Raw genomic sequence first — 25,238 nt, 5'->3', positions numbered from 1 at the left:
TGCTCATCACAGCTGCTGTTTTCTCAGTTGGCAGGCAAAGCAGGGAAGCAAGCCACCTCTTCCACCTGCGCACAGAAGTGGTCCATTCCATCCATTGCTCAGGAGGAAACTTGATAGGACTGGACCAGGAAAAAGAAAGAGAAAGAGCCTGGAATCTTCTGAACAGGGTCGTGAACACCCTACAGACGTTTTCATCTTGGGTAGAAAAGCCCATTATTGACATTTTTGTGAAAGATCTTCCATAGGTTCCTTACTCTGTGTGTGTGTGTGTGTGTGTGTGTGTGTGGTCAGGCGGATGTAAAATTTTTCTTTTGCAAAATAGGGCTATGTTGAATATGCTCTTCTGTAACCTAATTTTTAAAATTTTTAAAGTATATTATTTTTTCATGTCAGTATTCTGTTGAATATTCATTCATTCATGTATTTATTCATTCACTAACTTTTAAAAATTGCACAAAAGAACATGCTTTCCACCATCATTCAATATCATTGGGAGAGACAGATAATAGTCAAATAATTATAGCAATGAATGTGAAGGAACTCTGAAGGAAAGTTACTTGGTGGGTGTTTAGCAGAGAGGAACCAATCCCCAAGGAACTGTCACTGCAGTTGCCATCTGAGGTCTGCATCTATTTTTATAGCTGTGTAATAATTCCACTTATGGATATGTCGTAGATTATATAACATTGTTGGGCTTTTTTTTTTTTTTTTTCCAGCTTTATTGATGTATGTGGTAGCATTTAGATTACTGCTGATTTTTCATCCATTTTGTTCATTTTTTATGGATGGATTAGAACTTTGAGCTCTTGGCCTGGCAGTGGAATGGATTTGCCTGTATTTACCAACATCCTTATCTGGCTTCTGATACTCAGTGGTCCAAGTTTCCAAAGCTCAGACTGGACTGTAGACAAAGGTAATAGACCTGCCAAGGAACTGCACAACGAAGTGGCCTCATTTGGTAACTGGAATATGCCCCTTTTCCTTTGTGTCTCTGTGAATTTACTCATGTAACATTTACCAGGGCCCTACCCCTGCCACCTAGTATGTTAAGGGTTGAGAACATGAAGTCGGGGAGCTCTTAGCCTCTTCCTGCAGGTGCACCCAGTATATGTGATGATACAGAAGCCGTTCACTCTCCAGTATCATAAGGCAGCTTCGTGTAGTAAAGGAATGAACCTAGTCTGTTCCGTCTGTTCTGGAAGCCCGAGGACATGGTCACCAGCTCCACATAGCTCAGAGGAGGTTGTATATGAACTAATCCTTGAAGGCTGGTTGGAATTTTGTCAGGTATTGAGGGATTTGGGCCTTCTGATAGAAGGATCCCTAAGAGGAACAATATCAAGGATTACAGAGACCTGGTGATATCTGGTACTTATGGAAAGTACCAGGTGTATCACTGGCTTTTTGGTGGGAAATGGGCTTGTAGAGTAGTTGGGGCTGGATTGGCAGAGACCTTGATTGCCGTGCTAGGAAAGTTACATCTCATTCTGTAGGTAGTGAGGAGAGAATCATTTCATCATGTTTATGTTGGGGAATATTAGCTGATTTAGCAGATTAACTACAGAGCCTCTGTGACTTCACACCATAGTAATTAATTTCTCCTTCACATAATGTCCAAAAGCGGTGTTTGTAATTGACATGCAGCTTTCTTTCAAGTGGTGATTCAGGACCCCAAGTCTTTTCCATTTTGGGGACTTTGCATCTTCAGTCTGTGGCTTCCGTGTCACTACGCATATCTGCAACAAGCTGGTGGAAGAAGAAAAAACACAGAGCAGCCTGAAGTTTTTGTATGCCAAGTTTATACATGGTCTCATGTCACATTTGTGCACATTTCATTGGTTGTAACTAAGTTCCAAGGCACCCTCAAGCTGCACATGGGCTGGAGAGTGGAGTCTAGGTGTCTTGCATGGAATGAACAGGAACAGAATTGCAAACGTTGCTGCATCACTGTTTTAGTTGTGGTGGATTGAATGTGATCTAGAGAAGGAGCCCAAAGACAGGGAGGGAAAAGGGGTCAGCACGAAGGCATGAATAATTAAGGCTAACATTTATTTGTTAATAAATGTTTACAAATGTCACTGTAAGACTGGAGCTAAGTTACTTCATAAGCACCAACCCTGTGAGGTAGTTTGGAGAAGGAAATAGCAACCCACTCCAGTATTCTTCCCTGGAGAATCCCATGAGCAGAAGAGCCTAGTGGGCTACAGTCCATGGAGTCGGAGAAAGTCAGACATGACTGAGCGACTAACATGAGGTAGTTACTGTTGTTGCCCCCATTTTACAGAAGAAAAATCTGAGCCTGGGGATGACTTGTTGAGAACTAGAAGAACCAGGGTTCAGAACGAGGCAGATCTTAGTCTAGCATCTGAGTTTTTAGTCTAGACTGACTCTCTCGTGCTTGGCTGGGCTGCCTTCCTAGAATGCAGGAGGAAGGGGAAGGTGAGCATTTGGCCCAGGTCTGCACAGAGGTGGCCAGTGCCTTATGAGATGTGAGGATAAGAAAGGAATCCAAGCTGAACAAGATGTCAAGCTTGGGGGCCCAGGGCTGCCCATTACAGAGACAGGGCATGCTCTGTGTGACTCTGTATGAGAGGCCTTACTGGTTGTTCCAGATCTCCCATCTCACAATGTCTGACCCTGATGTAGCACATGGACTGTACATGCCTGTTCACATCTTGACAAGTTGCCTTGTAAGTAGTTTTATTGGTTTTATTTATTGGTTTTTATTGGCTGCTCTGTGTTAAGGGAAAGTTTGATGCACTTTTAGATGGGACAGTGGAGGCCCAGTCCCTGTGACTCAGCCCTTGACTCATTCCAATCTTCACTGTCTCAGGCTGCCCCTCCCCTCTGCCACCTTCCCGTCATCTTCAAGACCAAGGTCAGATGGCCTCTCCTTGGGAAGCTTTCTCTAACTTCCATGGTCAGAGGCAGTTTTCTCTTTTTTCTGTTCACGCTTTGAAGTTAGCTCTCTTTATGTTAATTTTTTGTAATAATCTATTCTGGACTCTTTCCTCTGTGAGGATATTAATTAATATCCCCAGTTTCTGGGGTTTATATACAAGTGGAGTTGCGGGGGGCATACTTTTTGTGGAGATGAGGTTTGTTCTTTTCCTCTTCTGAATCTATAAAATGGAGGTTGCGACAGAAAATGTTTAGGGGCCAGGGAGGTTACGTAAGAGTGACCCTCACCTGTCTGGGACAGTCAGAATTGGTGGGGTTGTAGCTCAGTGAGAGACTGCACGCCTGGTCTGTAAAGCTGCTAGCTAAACTTAAGAACAAACCAAAATTTCGTTTTGGCAAACAAAACAGTTACGTGAGATATGTTCAACCCTTTGGTTTCTTATTTGTGATCTCTGATAAAGAATATAGCTCTTTGGAGAAATCATAGAAAACAGGGATTATTAACATCAAGAGCGCATAGCCAAGCCCCCCAAGCTGAAAACTAGTGTGAGGAGACCTTGTTTTCTGTCACTCTTAAATTTGGCCTTGTGGTCACAGGGCATGCCATCAGCTGATCCGCTGACATCCTTTGAAATACTGCTGAAATCAAGACCTTCACTGAGACATGAGCTATGCCCCTCTTATTTGAATTCTGCATGTTACTTTGGAAGTAATGAGAAAACAAGGGAAGGTAATGAGTATTGTTTGTTATTTTGAAATGGCTCAAAAGCGTAATTTGTCATGTCAAACCCAGTTGAAATCTATGAAAGGCAGTCTCTTCTCAAAGGAAGTGGTGGAAATGGAAGAAGAGGGAAAATTACTCACGATGAGTTTACCGTACGCACATCCTGCTTTTCTCCCCTGAGGACGCCTTTCAGAGGCACCAGCTGCCTTGGTGGAGGGCAGCTCGAATCACAATCCCAGAGGGACGTTCTCTGTAGCATCTGACTGAGGATGCCATCACCATGGCAGATCCCCACAGGTCCTGTTAGAGATGTACCCAAAGATCCCTGTGACCTCCCACGAGGACTTCTGTCTCTTTTTGAAGCAGGAGGGAAGGGAGCAGGGCACAGCCTTTGATAGAATGACATAGCCCAAGGAGGCAACATAAGCTGATTAGAATCAGATGGGTTTAAGACAGCAGTCAAGTCAACTTTGACTAGAACTTGGTCCTCAGTATACACTCATCCTAACACATTAGAAAGCTAAATGACACACTCAGATGTGCCATGACAGTTCCACGACTGACCATCAAAGACCAAAAGTGGGAGGTGGCCCAATTCCTGGAAATCTCTTCCCCTTCCCCAAAATAGTTGGAATAATCCTCCCACTGATGGAGAAGGATAAGAGGCTTATGAAAGCTTTACTGAGGGGGAAACTGGGTGTTTCCCAAATTGGAAAAGGAGTACTTCAAGACTGTATATTGTCACCCTGTTTATTTAACTTATATGCAGAGTACATCATTAGACATGCTTGACTGGATGAAGCACAAGCTGGAATCAAGATTGCTGGGAGAAATATCAATACCCTTAGATATGCAGATGACACCACCCTTATGGCAGAAAGCAAAGGAGAACTAAAGAGCCTCTTGATTAAAGTGAAAGAGCAGAGTGAAAAAGTTGGCTTAAAACTCAACATTCAAAAAATAAAGATCATGGCATTTGGTCCCATCACTTCATGGCAAATAGATGGGGAAACAATGGAAGCAGAGACTATTTTCTTGAGTTCCAAAATCACTGCAGATGTTGACTGAAGCCATGAAATTAAAAGACGATTTGCCCTTGGAAGAAAAGCTATGACCAACCTAGACAGCATATTAGAAAGCAGAGACATTACTTTGCTGACAAAGGTCCATCTAGTCAAAGCTATGGTTTTTCCAGTAATCATGTATGGATGTGAGAGTTGGACAATAAAGAAGGCTGAGTGCTGAAGAATGGATGCTCTTGAACTATGATGTTGGAGAAAACTCTTGAGAGTCCCTTGGACAGCAAGGAGATCCAACCAGTCCATCCTAAAGGAAATCAATCCTGATATTCATTGGAAGGACTGATGCTGAAGGTGAAACTCCAATACTTTGGCCACCTGATGTGAAGAACTGACTCATTGGAAAACACCCTGATGCTGGGAAGGATTGAAGGCAGGAGGAGACGGGGACGACAGAGGATGAAATGGTTGGATGGCATCACTGACTTGATAGACATGAGTTTGAGTAAGCTCTGGGAATGGACAGGGAAGCCTGGTGTGCTGCAGTCCATGGGGTTGCAAAAGTCAGACGTGGCTGAGCGACTGGACTGGACTGAGGTCCTGAAACCAGGTGTTTTGATCTCAGTTGGAAGATTGTGGGTTTTGGCTACATTTGAGTCCCAGCCAGGTGGGTTCAAGTCCCAGAGTGGGTTTTGGCTGGGTTCGAGTCCCAGTCTGAGGCGAACTGTTTGATTTTGAGTAGTGTGGAGGGAGGGAGGGGAAGCACAAGAGCTCCAGAGACCAGCACTCTCACTGCCCGTCTGTGAGGCCCTGGTTCATCCTTGATCCAGTGTTTGTGTCCATTTTTGAAGATGGCTCTGTTAGTATGCGTGTTTACAATTCTGGTATAAGGAAAAAAGAAAATCACATATTTAAAGCACATGCCACAGTAGTGGTGCTGAAATCTCAGCTTCTCTTGTACATCAATGCTAAACCAAATCTCGCAGACAGGGTTTTGGGTGAAGCATAAGAGTAGCTTTATTATTTTGCCAGATAAAGGGGGCCACAGCTGGCTAAAACCCTCAAAAGCATGTGTCCCAACTTGGGGGAGATAGTGAGCAGTTTTATAGCAATTCTTCAGAGGGCGTGATCAGCTTGTGGACATTAGTTTGATGGATTGGTGGTGAGGTAAGTAGCAGTCAACATCATCAACCTTCAGGTCCAACTGGTCTGGGATCTACATTCTTGTGGGCAGCATACCATCATTAATTGTTCCCTTCTCCCCCTTTCCTGCCCATGGTAAGAATTTCTTGCTCTTTAAGTTTGAAGATTCCGCTTGTATTTATAGTTGATACAGAGAAACTTAGTGTTGGCTCATTCAGGAGTGAAGATGAGTTAACTTTGAATTGCTAATAAAATCAGTGATAAAATGCGATTTGATTTATTGCTATTGCAATTCATGTAGTTGGAGATTATGTATTTTTCTAAAATAATCCTTGAAAATTGCAGTGTTGTTTTACCTCATGTCATCACACAGGTGGAGTTTCTTGCAGAGATGAGAAAAGCAGGTAATCGGTGTTTTTTTTTTTTTTTTTCTTTGAGTCATTAAACATTTATTTTCAACTTTCTCACTGTTTTTAAAAAGCAAACTTTTAGGGTCATAATGCTACCCATGACCCCTTACTTCTTCCCAAAGGAGGGAGATAGTCAGAATTGTAGCCCATGAAGAGATAAGGAGTAGGATGGAGTTAAAGGAATTTTAAGTTCCTCCTGGGAAGAAGCAATGATTTAGTGATCTATTAGAATTTTGAAAATTCTGTCACTCATCTTTTCAAATGTATTAATAGCATTTCCCAGCCAAACAGAGTCACAAATCCACAAGGTTAAAAATTTGTTGAGTTCAGCATGGACCCACTGATGTATTGTCTCCGCAGCAACTGGCTTGTGTTGTGAATGTTAGGCATGGAACTTTTTGCTAATCACGCTGTTTTGTAAACATCCCTTCATGTTATGTCAACATGGAGCAGAGACTTCTTTCTGAAGTCATCTGGAAGCTTCATTTTGTCTTGAATTTTTGTTCAATGCATTGATTACATTTAAGATTATACCATTATTAAAGTATTATGCTTGTTATTATCATTTTGCAATTAATACAGTTGAAAACACAAGGTTTTTATGAATCTTTACTTAATAGTGTAAATGTTATATCGCTTGGTCAATGCATTCCTTCCCTCTTCCTGTAGTGTATCCTTTTAAATGCCTAAGGGATGTTTTCAGGGTTTCCCTCCAGAAAAGAATGAAATACAGGTAAAGCAGGACCCACCTGTAACTGTCCCATATATAGTCTGACAGACTATAGCACCATCTAACCAGCTTTCTAGGGCATAGCACTTTTCAGGATTTCAAGAAAGGCAGCATCTCAGGTGTGCACATTTTTAGCGTTTTAGGGAAGGGAAAATAATACTATCTTTACCCTGTTGGTTTTAGCTGAGACACTCCCCCTGCCACCCTCTTAGTAATAAATGAAAGATTCACAGGAGGAAAACAAATAGAGGTTTAATAACATCTTTACCTCTTGTATACAGGGAATATACCTAGGAAAACTGAATAAAATTCCCTGAAATAACCCAAACCATATCTTAAATACCATCTCCAGTAAAAGACAAAAGAAGATGTTAGGGATGATATAGGGGGTAGTCATGGGAGATTCCTAGAAAACCACAGTCAACCAGAGTATGGTTAATATGCAGCTTTAAATCCTTGATTCTCTGTTGATAAGAATTCTTATTCATGTTCCTCTTCCTGGGACAGACAGGAAGACATCCTTACAAATGGAGATTTCCCTTATCAAGTAAATGTCTCTTATAAAAGATAACTCACTTTTCAGAGCTTCACCCTGTCTGCTGTTTCTTAAAAATGATCAGCCCTAAAACAGTATTTTTGTCTGAGAGACATATTTTGGGCTGGCAAATTCTGCTTCCCTTCAGGTTCTTCCTTTAGGGGAATCCTGGGCAGAAGAGCCAAAAAATCACAGCCTTGCTGATCAGCTGCTTGTAGCATATCCCTGAGGGGAAGCAGATCAGAGACCCTGAACTCCAAACTGTGTGATCTGGCAGGAAACTCGACTTGGAGTTTTCACCTCCGTCAGTTGGGTTCCAAGCCCGAGTAATGCGAGGCTTAACCTGTGTAAATTACAGAATGGCCATGAAAACACTCTAATTTTCAGCAATTCTTGGGTGATAATTACACAAATTTCATCAATTTTAATGTTGTTAAAATGTGAAAAGTAGGACATAGCTGAAATCATAGATGCCTTGGCTTCATTTTTGTGTTTTGATGGTTTGTAAAACCTATAACAGTCTCAGACTTTGGGCAGGCCTCGTATGTTTCCTCCCTCCAGAAAACCACTTGCCAGTCCTCTTAAAGACCAGTTCTATTTCCTGTTCTGAATACCTCTGACCATGACTCTAGGAGCTGCCCCTAAGAAAAAGGCCAACTCCTATGGAGAAATAAGGTCTGCCTTTCTGCCAGGTGTGCTTGTGTGTGTGTGTGCGGTGGCCATGATTCCCGCTAAGCACCATTACCTCTGTTTGAGCTGGCTGATTCCTGTCAAGTGAATAGGGCAGTTAGGTTATATTGGTTTTCATGTGGTTCTGTATTTTGAGGAGACAGGTTGACAGTTTTTCATATGTCACTTAATTAAGAAAACAGGAAGTCTGGTGGAGTTTGAGGTCCACTTCCATTTGGTATCCTATAAACTTGAGCATCAAGCCTCCCAAAGAAGAGAAGATCCTGTTCCTCCATGTGCTGACTGCAGTCAAAATCAAGTTCCCCTGCCAAGTTGATGATTAACTTCTCTCTATTCAAAACTGCAAGGTGTTCAAACCAGTCAATCCTAAAGGAAATCAATTCTGAATATTCACTGGAAGGATGGATGCTGAAGCTGAACTCCAATACTTTGGCCACCTTATGTGAAGAGCCAACTCATTAGAGAAGACCCTGATGCTGGGAACGATTGAAGGCAGGAGGAGAAGGGGACGGCAGAAGACAAGATGGTTGGATGGCATCACCGACTTGATGGACATGAGTTTGAGCAAGCTCTGGGAGTTGGTGATGGACAGGGAAACCCGGTGTGCTGCAGTTCATAGGGAAAGAGTGGGACTCAACTGAGAAAAACTATTCCTTTTCTTGTCCTTTTCTTATTTCCTTCAGGATTGAGAAGTATCACAGAAAAGGGAAAGTGAAACCCAGCAGGACTCTGGAGCCTTCCCTCTCTCCTAGGCCTTCCCAGAGTTCCAGCAAGCAGACTGAAGCAGTTACTAATTAGGGAAGTGAGGCAGAAACTAACAAAAGCAGTGAAGCTAACAGAATCCTGGTAACTTAATAATTCAGCAATAAAACAAAACCCTAATTCCTCCTTGAGGAATATACATATGGGACAATCTGTTGCAGATCTCTGAGTTGTTCTGCAGAAACTAAGACCCCTGCCCAGGTGGAGGGTGCTGACTACATGCTGACAACCCAGACTGGTTGGAACCAGAATATTGGTGATTAAGATTCCTGAAACATCACCTTGTTACCTCACCATGAACCAATCAGAATAAAGTCCACAGACTTCAACCATCACCCCAAATAAGCTGATCACTTAAAAAAGGATTGTTGACACGAAGGTTTAGCTCATGATATCCTCCCTTATTCATCCGAAATATGTCAGAATGAATAGGAGCAAAGCTTGGTGTGTTCTCCTAGACTCCTTGTTTTCTGTGGTGCTGCAACATTTCTATCACTTGATGTGAAGGTGACCTTGTCATTCTGCATGTTGGGATGTGTGGAAAGGAAACAGCATCAGGCAGCGTGCAGTTTGGACTAAATTGGATTGGGCATTGGAGTTCATTCACTTAGTGCTCTTGTAGATACTTTATTAGATAGGATCTTAAGTGTTTGTCACCACCTGCCATTTGATTTTAATTTCTGTCACCTGGGATTTTTTTTTTTTTTTTTTTTTTAAAGATCGGATGGAGGAAGTAGGCATGGAAAAGCTGAACCTGTGAGCTATTTAATTGATACTGAAAGTTTAGTATGCAGAGGGCTGTTGGGATGGGTCCTGCATTCTGTCCCTCTGGAGTCTTCAGTTTTCCTTGCTTTTCTTCTTTCCAAATGAGAATTGCTAGTCTCCAAGCTCTCCCTGTGCCTGTGCTATCCGCTGTGGTGCCCATTAGCCACATGGGTCTATTTAAATTGAAATATAAATTGATGAAAACTAAAAAGAATGAAAAGACCCTCAATCCCTCCAACACAATTGCCATGTTTCAAGTGGTCTATAACCACGTGTGGCTGCCGTGTAGGACAGTGCGATGTAATTGTTTCCATCAGTGCACAAAATTCTGTTGGACATCACTACAGACAGTAAACTCTGAGAGAGCAGACGGCCTCTGTGTGTGTGTGTGTGTGTGTGTGTGTATGTATATGTACATGTGCATATGTACATATTAATTCCATCGTCTTTAGTGCAGAAATGGGGGTGCCTGACTGTGAAAAGCTCCCAGTGACTATCCTTTGCACAGTGAGTTAGGAAGGAGAGGTGAATGAAGGGATTTCGTTCTCCATGTGCTTGGTTTAATGCTGTGCTTTTTTTCCCTCACTCGAACTGATGTCCCCAGTGAGGGTAATGCTTTCCAGGAGTGGTTCTTATAAGTATGCATGTGCCATCTGCCCCCTTCTGACTTCACTTATTTAATTACATTTCCTCCCAGTTCTTCAGAGCTGTTTGATCTTTTGCCTGAAGGTCTCAAAGCAAACATTTCACAGGCCATTTTCTGTCTTTTGGGCTTACATTGGGTCCTACTCCTAATGTCATTTTTCTTTGAGCACGTCCTGTACGCTGGGCACTGAGTGTGTTAGGTCAACAATTTAATGCAATCCTTGCGTTCTTCATGGGAGGTATATTCTCTTGGAGTCCCCATGGGAAAGCTGAGGACTGCCAGGATAAGAAGCTTGCCCAAGGTAGGCCAGCTTTGTAGAACGCGTCAGATCTAGTGGTCACATCCTTATCGAAGAATTGAAAGCCACCAGACTGGACCCTCTTTCACTATACCCTGATTATTGCTTTCATTTCTGTAAATATTCTGATTCCTCTTGGAAGTACCTGGGGCTCTGTATCATTTAAGATTAATTGTATTAGTATCATTTAGGATTAATTGAATTAATATCATTTAGGATTTATTATATTGGGGTGATAATGCAGAGACCCTAAAATGGTAACCTATACAAGATTGACTTTTTTCCCCAGGAAATGAGAAGTCTAGGCAAAGGTGATCTGGGGTGTTTAAAGCCCATTGTAATATGATTTTTTGTTTTCTATTCTGCTGTTCCTGAGTTAGGCTCTTCTCTCCTTGAATGAGACTCCTGGGTCAAATTCAAGGTAGGAGGGAGCAAGAAGGATGGGAAGGGGGGTAAGATTACATGACAGCTGTCTGTCCTGTTTTAAGGAAGTTTTTGGAAGTTCCACCCAGTGACTCTGCTGGCACCTCCTTGGCTTTCCCTCACTGCAGGGGAAGCTGGGACATGTAGTCTTTCATCTGAACATCCTTCCCCTAGTGACATTGACCTTCTACCCACAAATACTAGGGGAAGAATGAGTATTAGGTAGGCACCCTGTAGCCTGGCTCAACCGCATGCTTTTATTTCCATTTTGGAGGTTGTGAATGCATATTCCATGGATGTGGGCAGGTTCTATTCTATAAGCCCAGACCTTAACTATTTATTTTTATCCTTAAGGATAGGCATACCCTCTCCAGCTGCAGTCAGCACATCCCCTCTTGTATAATGCCCGGCACATGTGCTTGTTTATGGTCACCTTCCTGGTTCCTGCAGACACTTGAGTCTCCAGCCCCTGATCAGAGGATGCTATTCCCATCTTTCAGGTGCTACACTTTTCCCTAGATTGTGGGGTTTCGTTGTTTTCTTTGCAGTACCTAGCAGCTTGTGGGATCTTAGTTCCCCTACCAAGGATCAAACCCAAGTCCTCGGTAGTGAGAGCATGGAGTCCTAACTACAGGGCCGTCATGAAACTCTTAATGATGGGCTTTTAACAGGTATTTCCCTTTTCAGGGATGTGACCATCTGTCATGGCTTATCATCCAGGGGGTATGTGGGAACTGCCCTTCATAGTGCAACCTAAATAGTCGGTTGACACAGCAGACAGCTTGATTTGTAGATCTCTGCTGCTTTTGTGAAACCTGTGGCACAGAGCACCCTCTGGGGGGATGTTGCAAATTACCCTGAATAGGATTTCCTGGAGTGGTGTTTTTAAGACTAGCTTTAAGCTTTTCTGTGACTATATTTGAAAGTTACCCATGTTGTAGAAAAGATGATTCTCCGAAGTCTAGCCTTTTTAACCACTTTTATTTATATGGTGGCCTTTTTTTTGTATGAATCATATGGAAACGGCGATTCCTATAGTATAGGAATTACAGTATAGGAATTCTTGAGCTTTTTGAGTGGAGAGGGGATGCATGTGATTCACTTCATTCATTGAACCATCCATCCATCCATCCATCCATCCATCCATCCACCCATCCATCCCTCATTCACTCATCCAAAGATCTGATATTTTGTACGTTCAAAGCACACTCTTAAGTTACTGGTTTGGCAAAATCCTTGAGTGCAAGAAAGCACACTGCGTTTGTTTATGTTGCTTTGTTTTTAATCTGCTTAATTTTTTTCCCCCTAAATGAAAGGTTAGACTTTTCATATAACCAATCTATTTTTATCAAGGGCATTTCTGAGAGGTCGTGGTTTAGAAAACCATTTTCTTCTGTAAAGCTTTCTGCTTTTAGTATTAGCTATAAGATATGCCAGGCAAATCATTTTATCTCAATTTCATGAAATATGTTCTTGTAGAGATAGAGACTGCTTTTCTTTCCTTGTCATCCAGTTACCCTTTTTGGACACATCTTAAGGTTTATTTATTGATTCAGAAATTCATTGTATGTTTCTCTAATATTAAGTCGATGGGGGAGGACATTATGGACAGAGCAGATTAATGAGTAAGGGTTAGATGTATCAGAACTTGCTAGCATCCAAGAAAAGTGTAGTGTTTTAAACTTTTGATAGTGAGGCATTTGAAGGATGGAGTGTGCGTTAAAAATATTATCAGCACAGGGTATGCATAGGAGAATGAGCTAAGATCTTGCTCCTGCCAGGAACTCACTTATCTGTTTCTTAAACATGCACTCGTAGGACTCTTCGTATCACACAAGCAAGGTAATGCTCACAGTTTCCACTGAGCTGTTCACTACATCCATGTTGTGTTGGGCCAACTAGAGATTGTCATCAATATTAAGACACTTCTTTTTGAATCTTGGGTTACAAATCAACAGAGGATCTGGTGGTGTGCCTCAGAGTAGAGACCACAAATATTTTCTTGTAGTTTACCATTTATTTAAAACATGGGTGTAAGGCATGTCTTCTGTTTTTTTTCTTGGTAATGGACATGTGTGTGTACACACATGTGGTGTTTGTTTTTACTTATTAGGTATGAGCATCACACTTTTACCCAGCATCCTACAAGTGTTTGATCACTGTCCTCCTCTTACTTTTCTGGGCAGGCTCAAATCTGATGCTGACCAGGGCTGGGAATTCCATCCCTGTCAGCCTGCTGTTCCCCTGACTGGGTGCTGTATCTCCTCATGGAAGCCACCAGGAGAAATACCCTGGTCGGGATCTCTTCCTTGTGCTGGGGTCCAAAAGGAGGGCAGTTGTAGGTAGTGTTGACCCGTGAACCCTTGATATATAGGCCAGTCGTAACCCCACCTGGTAGAAGAATCGACTACTTGGCTTGGGCCCCTGTGTTCTTGAGCCCGCAGGTCAATTTATTCTCTTTTAAAACCTTAGAAACCTTCTCTATAGAATCTCAGCTTTTGGCCTTCATCCACATTGCTCTCAAATTCTTCTCCTTTTCCTCTTTCTCTTGTAGATCAAAACTCTGCAGCTTCTTCTTTCTTTTGATGCTTATATCTTCATAATTTTTCACTTAAACTTTGTTTTTTTTTAATTACTGAGTATAAACACATGATTTCTGCCAGCATAATATATTTTAGAAAATATTCCCGAACATATGTGGCCATGTCAGTATATATATATATAACTTAGCCTAACAGATTTCCCCCAACATAAGTTTACAAATATACACCCCATTGCCACTACCCAACAAAATCCAAATCAAGCAGTAATGTAATATTTATAAATCACTGAAATGGGAGAAAATAAGATAAAGAAATTTACAGAAATAAATGAGATCACTTTCATGCAGCTTTTATTAGTATGCAAATTGCTTCTGTAAATATGATCATCTTTGATAGTTTTGCAGATCCTACCATGGGTGGTAGTTTTATCTCTGACTGGAGATTTAGCTACTCATTTAGTGAAGCACTGCAGAGTGAGCCCTTCCTGTGTGCCAGGCCTAGTTCTAGATACCAGGCACATAGTACGTCATTAACAAAGCAAAGTCCCGGCCTTCTAGTGGGGATTGTTTAAAAATAAAGTAAGTGTGATTGTGCCTTTGAGGGGTTCAAGGCCTCGCCTAGGTTCATGCAGCAAGTTAGGGAGGGCGAGAACACTGCATCCTAGATGTTTCTATGTCAGCAGTTTTTCTTCTGTAGTCTTGTTTATCAGTTCTTTCCACCTGTGTACCTCTGTAAAAACAGCATGAAAAACTCAACTACTTTGACTGCTTTGAGTTTTTTTCCCCTCAAAGTTCATCCAGAGTTTACGTGGTATTCTATTATATATCTTTGTTTGCATATGAAGCTCTTTTAGGTGATGTAATGTCCCTCCTTTTATCTCTACACTACAGGAAGATATTTCTTGGTTACTTGATGCTTCAAAGATGTCTTTTCTTTACTGCGTGACCCAACATCCTGGTTTGTTCTGGACTGAGGGGACTCTTGGGATGTGTGACTTTCTTAACATAGAGACAGTGCTGGACCATCCTGGTTTGTCTGGGACTGAGTGGTTTCCTGGGTCTGTGGGACTTTCAGTGCTTAAACTGGGTAAGTGTCAGGCAAAATGGTACTTGTTGGTCATCCTAGATTGCATACCGGAAGTGGGAGGGGGCTACATTTATCTCAGTTTGTAGCACATCACAAACATGCCGGTACATACTCTTAGAACGTTCTACAAATAGTTACATTTAAATTAGCATTATTATTATTTTTTTAAATAGAGAAATAAGTTTGGCTGCTGATACTTTACTTGCTTCTTGTTGCTAAGTTGTGTCCGGTTCTTTGTGACCCCATGAACACAGCACACCAGGCTTCTCTGCCCTTCACCATCTCCCGGAACTTGTTCAAACTCACGTCTATTGAGTCAGTGATGCCATCCAACCATCTCATCCTCTGTCGTCCCCTTCTCCTCCTGCCCTCAATCTTTCCCAGCATAAGGGTCTTTTCTAATGAGTCAGCTCTTTGCATCAGGTGGCCAGAGTATTGGGGCTTCAGTTTCAGCATCAGCCCTTCCAATGAATATTCAGGGTTGATTTCCTTTAGGATTGACTGGTTTGATCATTATTTTTTAAGCAGAGAAACAGGGTAATATAAATAAGTTTGACTGGTGATATTTTGTCTCACTTCTAATGTTAGTTATTTTGGAGAAAAATATGATACGGCCTTTGAACTATGTTAGTGCATAATTGATACATTGATTTTAGGTACGTATTCATGCTTTGTACCTTACTAGTCAAGTATCTTATTTATCTGTACTGCAGAGACATTCTCTACAGTCTATGTGTGTTTGTATTTGTGTGTATTTTCCTTCTATACTGAGAATTTTCAATGAAGGGAAGAAAATGAACTTAAATTTATAAAGAGATAAATACAGTTTGTAGTAGGGAGCGGAAGAATAGCAGCTCTGTAATTTAGTGTCGAGGCTTGGGTTGCTGGACCTTGACAGTCCTGAGTTTTACCCCTGCCGCATGCAAGCAAGATGCTCTTGGCTGAGTTGCTTAAACTCTCGCTGACTCTGGAGGAAAGAGCTCATTTCTTTGGGATTAAATTTCTGTAGGTTTCCAAACACCCACATTGAATCTTTAGCGGAACCTGGAAAGAAGGAAAAAAGAAAATGTTTATTGGGTTATATTTTAGTTCTGCTAAATCTCTTCTGTGTTAGGTGTGAAGAAAAAAATATACCTCTAGTTTATCCTGGGAACACCATTTAACCATTTGTATATGTTTGGCGAAAATGTGTATTTCTTACCAAACAATCAAACAACAACAAACACAACAACAAAAAATCAGTTATTCATTGACTACTTATGGACATCTTAACTTTACTCCTTATAATTAACTTATAAAAGTGGTCTATCAGTTGGTATTGTCTGAAGTAATAGATGCAACCAATCCCCCAAATACCAGTGCTGCCAAAAAAACAAAAACAAAAACACAGAAAAGAAAGAAAAAAGACTTGCTTTTAGCTCAGGATACTTATGCATCAGTTGAGTCAATGAGTGGGGAGTGGTCCTGCTCACTGTAGTCACTCAGAGCCTTAGAGAACTCACCCTCCCTGGGTGGTTTTGAATCTGGAGTTGAGTTTGGAGTAGACACAGTACACTTGGTTTCTACATACATCTGATGGGCTAGAACCAAACATATGCTCTCCTACCCACCTCTCACTTACAGAAGAGGAGACCGGGTAGTTAACCCTTTCATGTCTTCACTGGCAAAGGGCAAAAAATAGTTGGTGAACTATTCTGATGTCCACCACATCTGGAAATCTCTATTTGAAGATGAGGGGCAAAGAGACTAAGAAAATTTAAGTAACTTGATCTAGAGCATCCTGCTTGCAGGTGACAGGACTCAGTGCAGATTTTTTTTTGGAGGAGAAGGTTCTGTTTATTTGGCCATGAGACTTCCCTATTGGCTCAGACAGTAAAGAATCTGCCTGCAGTGCAGGAGATGCAGGTTTGATCACTGGTTCCGGAAGATCCCCTGGGGAAGGGAATGTCTACCCACTCAGTGTTCTTGCCTTGAGAGTTCCATGGATAGAAGAGCCTGGTGGGCCACAGTCCATGGGGTCACACAGTCACAGACGACTAAGCGACTAACACTTTTGTTTTCATTTGACCACACCATATGGTATGTGGGATCTTAGTTCTTGCCCAGGAATTGAACCGACACCTCATGGAGTGGAAGTTCGGAGTCTTAACCACTGGACCACCATGGAAGTCCCTGTCTCTGTATAAATTATAAGATCATTTTTTCCCTTTATTGAAAACTCTCAGAAGAGAAGGGACACACACACACAGATACAATGTAAGTTGAGTAACTCTACCAAAAAAGTGATTTTCTTTGTACAAAGTATGCCTCAAGTTATTTTCAATGTATTTTAATTAAAATTTGCCTCTCAGCTGTTTGTAAGTGTTATTGTAAGCTGAACACTAGTAGGTCTGTGGGACCAGGGGTAAATGTATTTAAGTGCTGAAGTAGATTCTCAGTTCATAGAACGCCATCTGAGCATCTTATTAAGGGTGTTCAAGCCTTGCATGGGATGTGAAACATTCTAGGTCACTTGACTTTGCTTCATCCACCTCTTTAATTCTCCAATATGTTTCCCCTTTGGTTTTCTTTTCTCCTTTATTTTTATTAGTTGGAGGCTAATTACTTTACAATATTGTAGTGGTTTTTGCCATACATTGGCATGAATCAGCCATGGGTGTAAATGTGTTCCCCGTCTTGAACCCCCCTCCCACCTCCCTCCCTATCCCATCCCTCTGGGTCTTCCCAGTGCACCAGCCCTGAGCACTTGTCTCGTGTATCCAACCTGGACTGGCGATCTGTTTCACACTTGATAATATACATGTTTCGATGCTATTCTCTCAGATCATCCCACCCTCGCCTTCTCCCAGAGTCCAAAAGTCTGCTCTGTACATCTGTGTCTCTTTTTCTGTCTTGCATATAGGGTTATCATTACCATCTTTCTAAATTCCATATATATGTGTTAGTATACTGTATTGGTGTTTATCTTTCTGGCTTACTTCACTCTGTATAATGGGCTCCAGTTTCATTCAAAAATATGGAACACTTCACAAATTTGCGTGTCATCCTTGCGCAGGGGCCATGCTAATCTTCTCTGTATCATTCCAATTTTAGTATATGTGCTGCTGAAGGGAGCACCCATTTGGTTTTCTAATGCTCGAAACCATTCAGGATAAAACACAGTTCTCATGGTCACCATACTTTCAGTTACTTAGACAGAGTTGGACAGAGTGGATTTCTTCAGACTTGTGTCTCCTTGTTGATGCTTGGTTTGAGTTTACCAAACATCCTTCCTATCCTTTGGGTAATTCTTACCCTCTGGTTATCTCTTTTGTGCTTCTACTGGGCAAAGGTATTTAGGACTTCTGAGCTACCGAAGGTGTACTGAACTTTTAACTGTTTAGCTAATGTTTGAGCTCTTGTGTGTCCAGTATAATTACACCTATATTTAGTAGGATTTCCAGCCAAGGACAATTTCAACTTGACTGCAGTTAGTTAATAGCATTTAGAGATAGAAGTCTTAAAACAAAACAAAACTGGAACTTCTCCATTTTCATGTACATGTATTTGGATGAATCATCATTGTGGTCATCGTGACGAAGCAAATCATAGTATAGCAGTGAGGACCATAAAAACAGGTAAAACAGTATTTAAATCCCTAGTTCTGGGTTAAGTTTTTAATTCAGGCTGAGCCTCATTGTTCTCACCTGTTAAATGATGACATGGACAGTACCCAGTGGAGTTATATTATCAGAAGCATATTTACCTTAGAGGAAATTGTTTCCCCGTCCTCAGCACGAATGCATGTTGTGGGTGGTTCCCCACGCCGTATGGGTTCAGAAGTGCTCCAGCTGAGCCGGGCGTGAGTCTTTCCAACTCATGTGCTTTGACAGAAGCTCTATATTTAAGAGAATGCTCTAGAGGTGAGAGTATTTCCATGTGGATAAAAACTGAATTCGTTCAGCACTTGAGTTAAAATTATGAAATAAATAATTCGTAAAGATTGCCTTCTTTCTTACGTGGATAACCCTGACAGAATATCTTCCAGGTCTTCGTTTTATGGTTCAGTGGAATGTAGGTTTTAGAGGAGGGAAAAAACCACCAGGTGGTGCCAGCCATTTTCTGATGCAGAAAGAAGACAACTCAGCTAAGGAAATTTCCATCCGGGATACCCTTAATAGTTTGGGATCTCTTAAGGCACTCAGCCATCTGCCTCAGATTTAATGTTATTAAGTACTTTGAAATTCTTGAGCTTTAAATTCCTATGGAGAAGACTCTCTCTGACTTGTGATCTGTCATGCTACACTCTTCTAGCTGATTGGAGTTTTGTATTAACAAAGAAAAAGTTGTTGCCTATAGTGATCAGCTGTTGCTTTTTTGCATAGCCATTTCATTATGCGGCAATGTTTAAGTACTTACTCTCAGGGTAGTAAAAATTTGGTTCATCAAATTATTGTGTTAAAATCAGTATAAACAAATAATGCTTGGTGTTTAGTAAGATAATTCTACTCTGTAATCTGTAGGGAGAACAAATCAGTTTCCCTCTTTTATTTAGGAAGGGGAAAAAAAGGCCCTGGAGGATGAAAAGATCAGATAATTATATTAATTAACCCATCCGTCCTTTCACATATTAAATGCTTCCTTCCGGAAGCGATGTGGTCTGCTGGCTGTAACCTCAGACCCTGCAGGCAGATTGCCTGGGTTTGAATCCTTGCTCCAGCGTTTCCTAGCTGCCTGGGATAGAAGTCCCTTGACCTCTCAGTCTACAGTTATCCCATCTGTTTTGGGGATAAAAGGACCTAGTTTGGGGTTGTTGTGAGCTACAAATATGAAACTTTTTTTTTTAACAGAATAAATGCTCAAAAGACATTGGTGACCATGAATGTTGGTACTTTGATCCCAGTTGCTACCTAGGATTATTACAAGGACTCTCAGGGAGCCAGAGACTCCATCGCAGTTTCACTGCTCTCCTGTGCCATTGGTGGCAGAGCATCATTTAACTCTAACAACCCAGAACATCCAGAGCGTGAACCCCATTTTGCAGATGAGGAAATGTTGCTGAGAGTGGTTAAATAACTTACTAGACCAAGCTGCATCCAGCCTCTCAGTGTTGCTATAGATTTAGTGTTGTAGAGTCTGGGGTGAAGTTTACCTTTTCAGCTATTGTTTACTTGAAACCATATTGTATCAGGGCTTGTCTCATCCTAGAATGACACTGGTTTTTAGTCAGCCCCTAGTCAACTTTGGAGCTTCCTATGAGCGTCTTGAAAATAACACTTTTACCTAAACACTACCTTCTGTTCATGTGAGGATGAGGCTAGGAGTCCTGCATTTATAGCTGCCTGATCTCCTGTTCCCTCGCCCTCTATGTCTGACCACAGCACAAGTCAGTTTCTCTGGGTTCAGAACTGGCCAAATGAAGGACTAAAGGTTACTACTTCTGATTTGTAGCTTTGATTCCCAAATTTTTTATAAGGAAGATTTATGTGTGTGTTTTTTTTTTTTAATCACAGCCTTCTACTTACTTTTTATCTTTTAATTCAATAAGGAGGGCAAAAGGATTGGATAGGTTTTGTATGTTAATCTGTCTCTAGGCCATAAGGTCAGTAACATATTGGGTGATATCATGAATGATCTTGGAAGTAAGATAGCAAAGCTTACCCTTTGTAAAACATGGTGAGCTCTGAAGCTTGCTAGAAGGAAGGAAGGGTGGAATTATAGAGAAGCATTTTGCTATAGTCCAAATATTTCTTTCAGCAGGAAAAAATATTAGGTTAAAAGTACACATGTATAAAATTCAAGGGAAAGAGAACGAAAAAGAGGAGAAATTTGTGAATTTGTTTACTTGATTAAATAATCTTTTATACTTCCTCCCTTAGAAGAGTATAAATTGTGGTGTTACAAATGCTGATATTATTTATTTGTTATGTCTTAAGAAACCCAGGAGGGAAAAATCAACTTCTTCCTTCTCTTTGGGAAACAGCTCCATAACTCAGGGCTGTGACATCTGTTTTGATGTTAGGGAAATGGTAATAAAAATTTGATTGAGGCAAAACATTTCTGTGGGGGGTGGGGAAGGTATGGGGCAAGAACTAGAAAGGTAGAAATAATTCTGCTGCTGAATGTTTAAATATTGAGTTATTTAAATATTTAATTACCAGGATTGGCTTCCTTTATATCTATATTATCACCCTTAGATAATGATCCTGTTTTCGAAATGAGCCCCCGATGTCACTCAGGTGTTTTGAGTTGGCTCTCTTCAAGCCAGTTGTAATATGAAATATGTACGTGAAAACCCCCTTCACCTCCTCCCTCAGTCACTCCTGGATAATGTCTGGACACATTTTTGATGAACCTGTGGTGGTGGGGGATGCTCCTGACAGAGGTGAAAGATGCTGCTAAACATCCCATAGTGCACAGCAAAGCCACAGCAGTAGAGAATTCTCCAACCCCAAATGTCAACAGTGTGAGGGTCGCAGAGTCGGATACAACTGAGTGACTGAGCCCGCACACAGCACAGAAGGGAGTGTGAGGTCTGGGGTTATGCGGGTTACGCCTTTAAGCAACCAGAGAGCAAATCAGATAGGAGCAACATAGCAAAGACCATCATAGGTTAGCATGCTGACAAAAACCACTCTTGTGTCTCTAAAGGAGAAAAAAGTATAGAAAGAAAATGACAACATGTTTTGAGTCATTTTGTGCTTTACAGTCACCTGTGGTTTTTAGGCCACAGGTAAATGCTCATTGTTACCAAGCAGCAGGATCTTGGCTGGAGCTTGGATGAGCAGCTGGTTGCAGGGGCTACAGATTTCATACAAGCAAAGGATGAAGACCCTGCTAGTGTGGTATTCCCTTGTGGTGAGCCGGAGGAATAGAGACAATGGTGGTCTGACTTTGCAGGTGTGTGGGTGTTGGAGAATGGGGCTGAAAGAAATCCAGGAGCCCTGTCTTACCTGCGGGAGGTTGTTGCATTTTCCCCCTCTTTCCGCTTCAGCGTTGTGCTCTGTCTTCTCTCAGCAGGCACTGCAGCTGGTGTTGACCTGAGGCTTGTTGAGCCAGCTGCTGCAGAAACACCAAACAGGTCCCGGGACGGGGGAGGCAGGGCCAGGGAGGCACACGTCTGCCTTGGAGACATACATTTGCCTGGGATTAGTCCTAGTAGGAAGTGGTTCCCATGTCCCACCTGTGCTGCCTTGGAGCTGAGATATCATGCTTGTTTCACAAGGAAACTGATCTGATTCCATTTTCCCGTGTGTGTGTGTGTTTAAAAATTTAACTTTGTTAGTCATTTTTTATCAAAGTATAGTTAGTTTATTAGTGATCTTGATTTTTTCTGTGTTGACATCTTCAGCCGCTGTTGTAGTTTTAGAGATCGTTTAAGGAGCTAGAAAAACTGCAAGAACACTGCACTATGCCTGCAGAATTCGATTAGTCTCTTGGTTACCTGGGGCTAACCAAGGTAACTGTCAGTAGCTGGGGTTGTTTACTCTCCTGATTGTAATCTCTCATGCAGAATTTTCAGATTTTCCAATGAAAAAGTTATCCTCCCTTGGCTTTGTGATGTTGTGTATAGTTCCTTTTACCTCTTACGTGGGGCTGGATTTGCCTCGCTTCAATCCTGGATTCCACAGCCTGCTCTAGGCATCACTGAGCTGGTAGACCAAAGGAATATGTACCTGACACTGCGTGGGTGATGTGGCAGCAGCCGCCCAACCAGAGTGTCCTGATGTTGGGCCCTCAGGTTGAGCACCGTGGTTGTGTGTGGGTGTGGACTTCAGTTTGCCTTTCTTCTGTTCTTCATGGTACCAATTTCATTATTAAAGCAGAAATAAGCAAGAAGCCTAATATAATCTTCAAGGGAAGAAACAGGGTGGTTGAACAGAAGGGCTGCATTTTGTTTCTAGGCACAAGCTGGGAGAGCCTATGTATGGTGCAGTGGGTGCTGAAATTGTAAATATAAATCATTAAATCTGCCAAATAATGATCTATAAATACATAGTGTAAAATAAGAATACTCTCATTTACATTTAAATAGTTTAGATTTCTTAGATTTTACTATAAAAATGTAATATTAATGCAAATATTATTTGGCAATGAAAGCAAATATACTAGACAGAGTTATTAATTTGTTATACACAGTCATCTATTTTTAAATATTGGCTTATCATGAATGGTCTTTATCATACTTATGAGCCCTATTTGTTAAAGTGGCAAGAACCAGAGACAGGAAATGGAGATTGACGGAATTAGAAAATGCATTAGTTTTGGGTTGAAGGTGTATTTTCTTTGTATTTGTTTAATATAAACTAGCTTGCTGGTACATTTGTCATTGCTATTAAGAGGCCCATCTAACACTTTTCTCTTCCTGCCAAACATACCAGAACTAGTGAATTTTTAAATATTCTTATGATATAACTGCAGTCTTGTCTCCTTCATGTAAGTAAAGTAGTTACATTAGTATCTAGCACATAAGTTCCTGGATAAAATAAAATATTTTATCAATAAGACATACACTCAAAAATACTATAGATAAATAAAAATGAATTCTAAAAAAGGTTCAGGCAACGCATAGGAAGGTAGGAAAAAGAAAAGAGAGAAAAGAAAAACAGAAAGAAAAAAAAAAAAGACCTAAGTCCTAACACATATTTGATGAGTAAATTCATCAAATGCATATAGTGTAAGTACACCAATTTAAGACAGAGACCGGCAGAGTGGGTTGAAAATATGACCCGGTTATGTTATCTTCAAGGAACTTGCTTCAATTAATATGAAATAGGCTGGTTCAATGTAAAAGAATGGAAAAAGTGTATCATGGAAACAGTAATCAAAAGAAAGCAAAGTTGGCTATATTAATATCAGATAAGGTAGGCTTCATAGCAAATAAAATAACTACAGATAGAGACAGTTTATAATAAAAGGGTCATTCACCACGTTGATATAGGAATTCTACATGCCTGTGCACCAAACAACAAAGCAGCCAACTATGTGAGGCAAAAACTTAAAGATGAAAGGAAAAATAGACAAATCCACAGTTATGGTGGGAGACTTCAACACCTCTGTCTCAGCAATTGTTAGAACAAGTGGGAAGATGAGCAAAGATATTGAAGAACACAGAAGCACCATCAACTATCAGGTTGGCATTTATAGAACACGCCACCCAACAAAAGTAGAACATGCATTCTTTTCAAGTACCCACAGGCCATATACCAAGATGGACTGTATGTTGAGCCATAAAACAAGCCTCACCAAGTTTGAAAGAATTGAGATTGCCCTCTGACCACGATGGAATCAAAAGTAGAAATCAGTAAGGGAACGATAGCTCCAGCTATTTGGGCTTTCTGTATTGTTTCTCTAACATATTAAACCCATTCACACCACTTGAGGTCTCTGTCTGGATGTCTTTCCTCAGGTTTTCTGCTGATTTACTCATCTAAACTCTAAATTCACCACCATCTCAGAAACTTTGGTAGTTACCTTATGTAAAGAAAAATTGGGTTTCCCTGGTGGCTCAGTTGGTAAAGAATATGCATGCAATGAGGCAGACCTGGGTTCCATCCCTGGGTTGAGAAGATCCCCTGGAGGAGTGCATGAAAACCCACTCCAGTATTCTTCCCTGGAGAATCCCCATGGAGAGTGGAGCCTGAAAGGCTATAGTCCTTGGGGTTGCAAAGAGTCTGTATATGACTGAGTGATTAAGCACACAAAGAAATTTTGCACATCATCTGGCTACTATCTTCTTGACTTCACCACCCTCCATCAACTTTTGGGTTAGTCTGCATTTTCTTCTTAGTACCAGGTGGCTCAGTGGTAAAGAATTTGCCTGAAAAATCCCATGGACAGAGGAGCCTGGTGGACCACAGTCCACAGGGTTGCAAAGAATTGGACACGACTGAACATGCATGCATGCACTTATTAATATCTGAAGCTACCTTTTCTGTTTGTTTACTTATTTATGAGCCAGTATTATACACAAGAATATTAGCTTCAGGAGACTTCCCTGACAATCCAGTGGTTAAAACTCCATGCTTCCACTGCAGGGGTGTGGATTTGTTCCCTGGTTGAGCTAAGATCATGTACTCTGCATGATGCAGCCAAATAAGTATATGTGTAAGTTTCAGAAAAGTCGGGATTACACGTGCTGTATCACCAGTCCCAGCCTCTGGGGCTGAGTAAGAATTTGTTGAATGGATTGTAGATTTCAGTCACCTAGGTAGCCACATATACTAGTTATCCAAAGATACTCTCTGCCACAGGAAACCACTAGGGGTCTTGTGAAAGTTAATAAATAAACTCTTTACTGCATGCTAATGAGACAAAGAGAACTAGCCTCTCTCTGTTTAGCTAACCTTTGGTTTCATATATTTGTTTTCCTAGCTAAGGAAACTCTTAGGGGAGCTTGGTTGAAATAGGACAAATGCTTACAAGCATTGAGAAGCCTGCAGACTTAACTTGTGGAACAAGGCTGGTGGTTCCCTGAAGCTGATTGTAATAATGAAGTAAAACTGGAATTTAAAAATTAATATTCTCTATTTTATAGAGCATTGACAAGACTTGAAAATAGGCAAATGATTACCAAACAGTGTT

The 25,238-nt window shown here is 41.2% G+C and overlaps 1 protein-coding gene and 1 non-coding gene across 16 annotated transcripts in view; one reads left to right on the top strand and one right to left on the bottom strand.

Moving 5' to 3' along the window:
- Positions 1 to 25,238, top strand: part of MAGI1 (membrane associated guanylate kinase, WW and PDZ domain containing 1) — a 645,788-nt gene that overhangs the window by 162,846 nt on the left and 457,704 nt on the right. The window lies entirely within an intron of this gene.
- Positions 17,686 to 17,792, bottom strand: LOC122425253. Its single transcript, XR_006264789.1, has one exon. It is a non-coding gene; the product is annotated as a U6 spliceosomal RNA (small nuclear RNA).

Source organism: Cervus canadensis, chromosome 22 (assembly GCF_019320065.1).
Source record: "Cervus canadensis isolate Bull #8, Minnesota chromosome 22, ASM1932006v1, whole genome shotgun sequence".
NCBI classification, from domain to species: Eukaryota; Metazoa; Chordata; class Mammalia; order Artiodactyla; family Cervidae; genus Cervus; species Cervus canadensis.
Note: the sequence above shows the minus strand (reverse complement) of the source record. Positions and strands in the feature narration are given on the sequence as shown.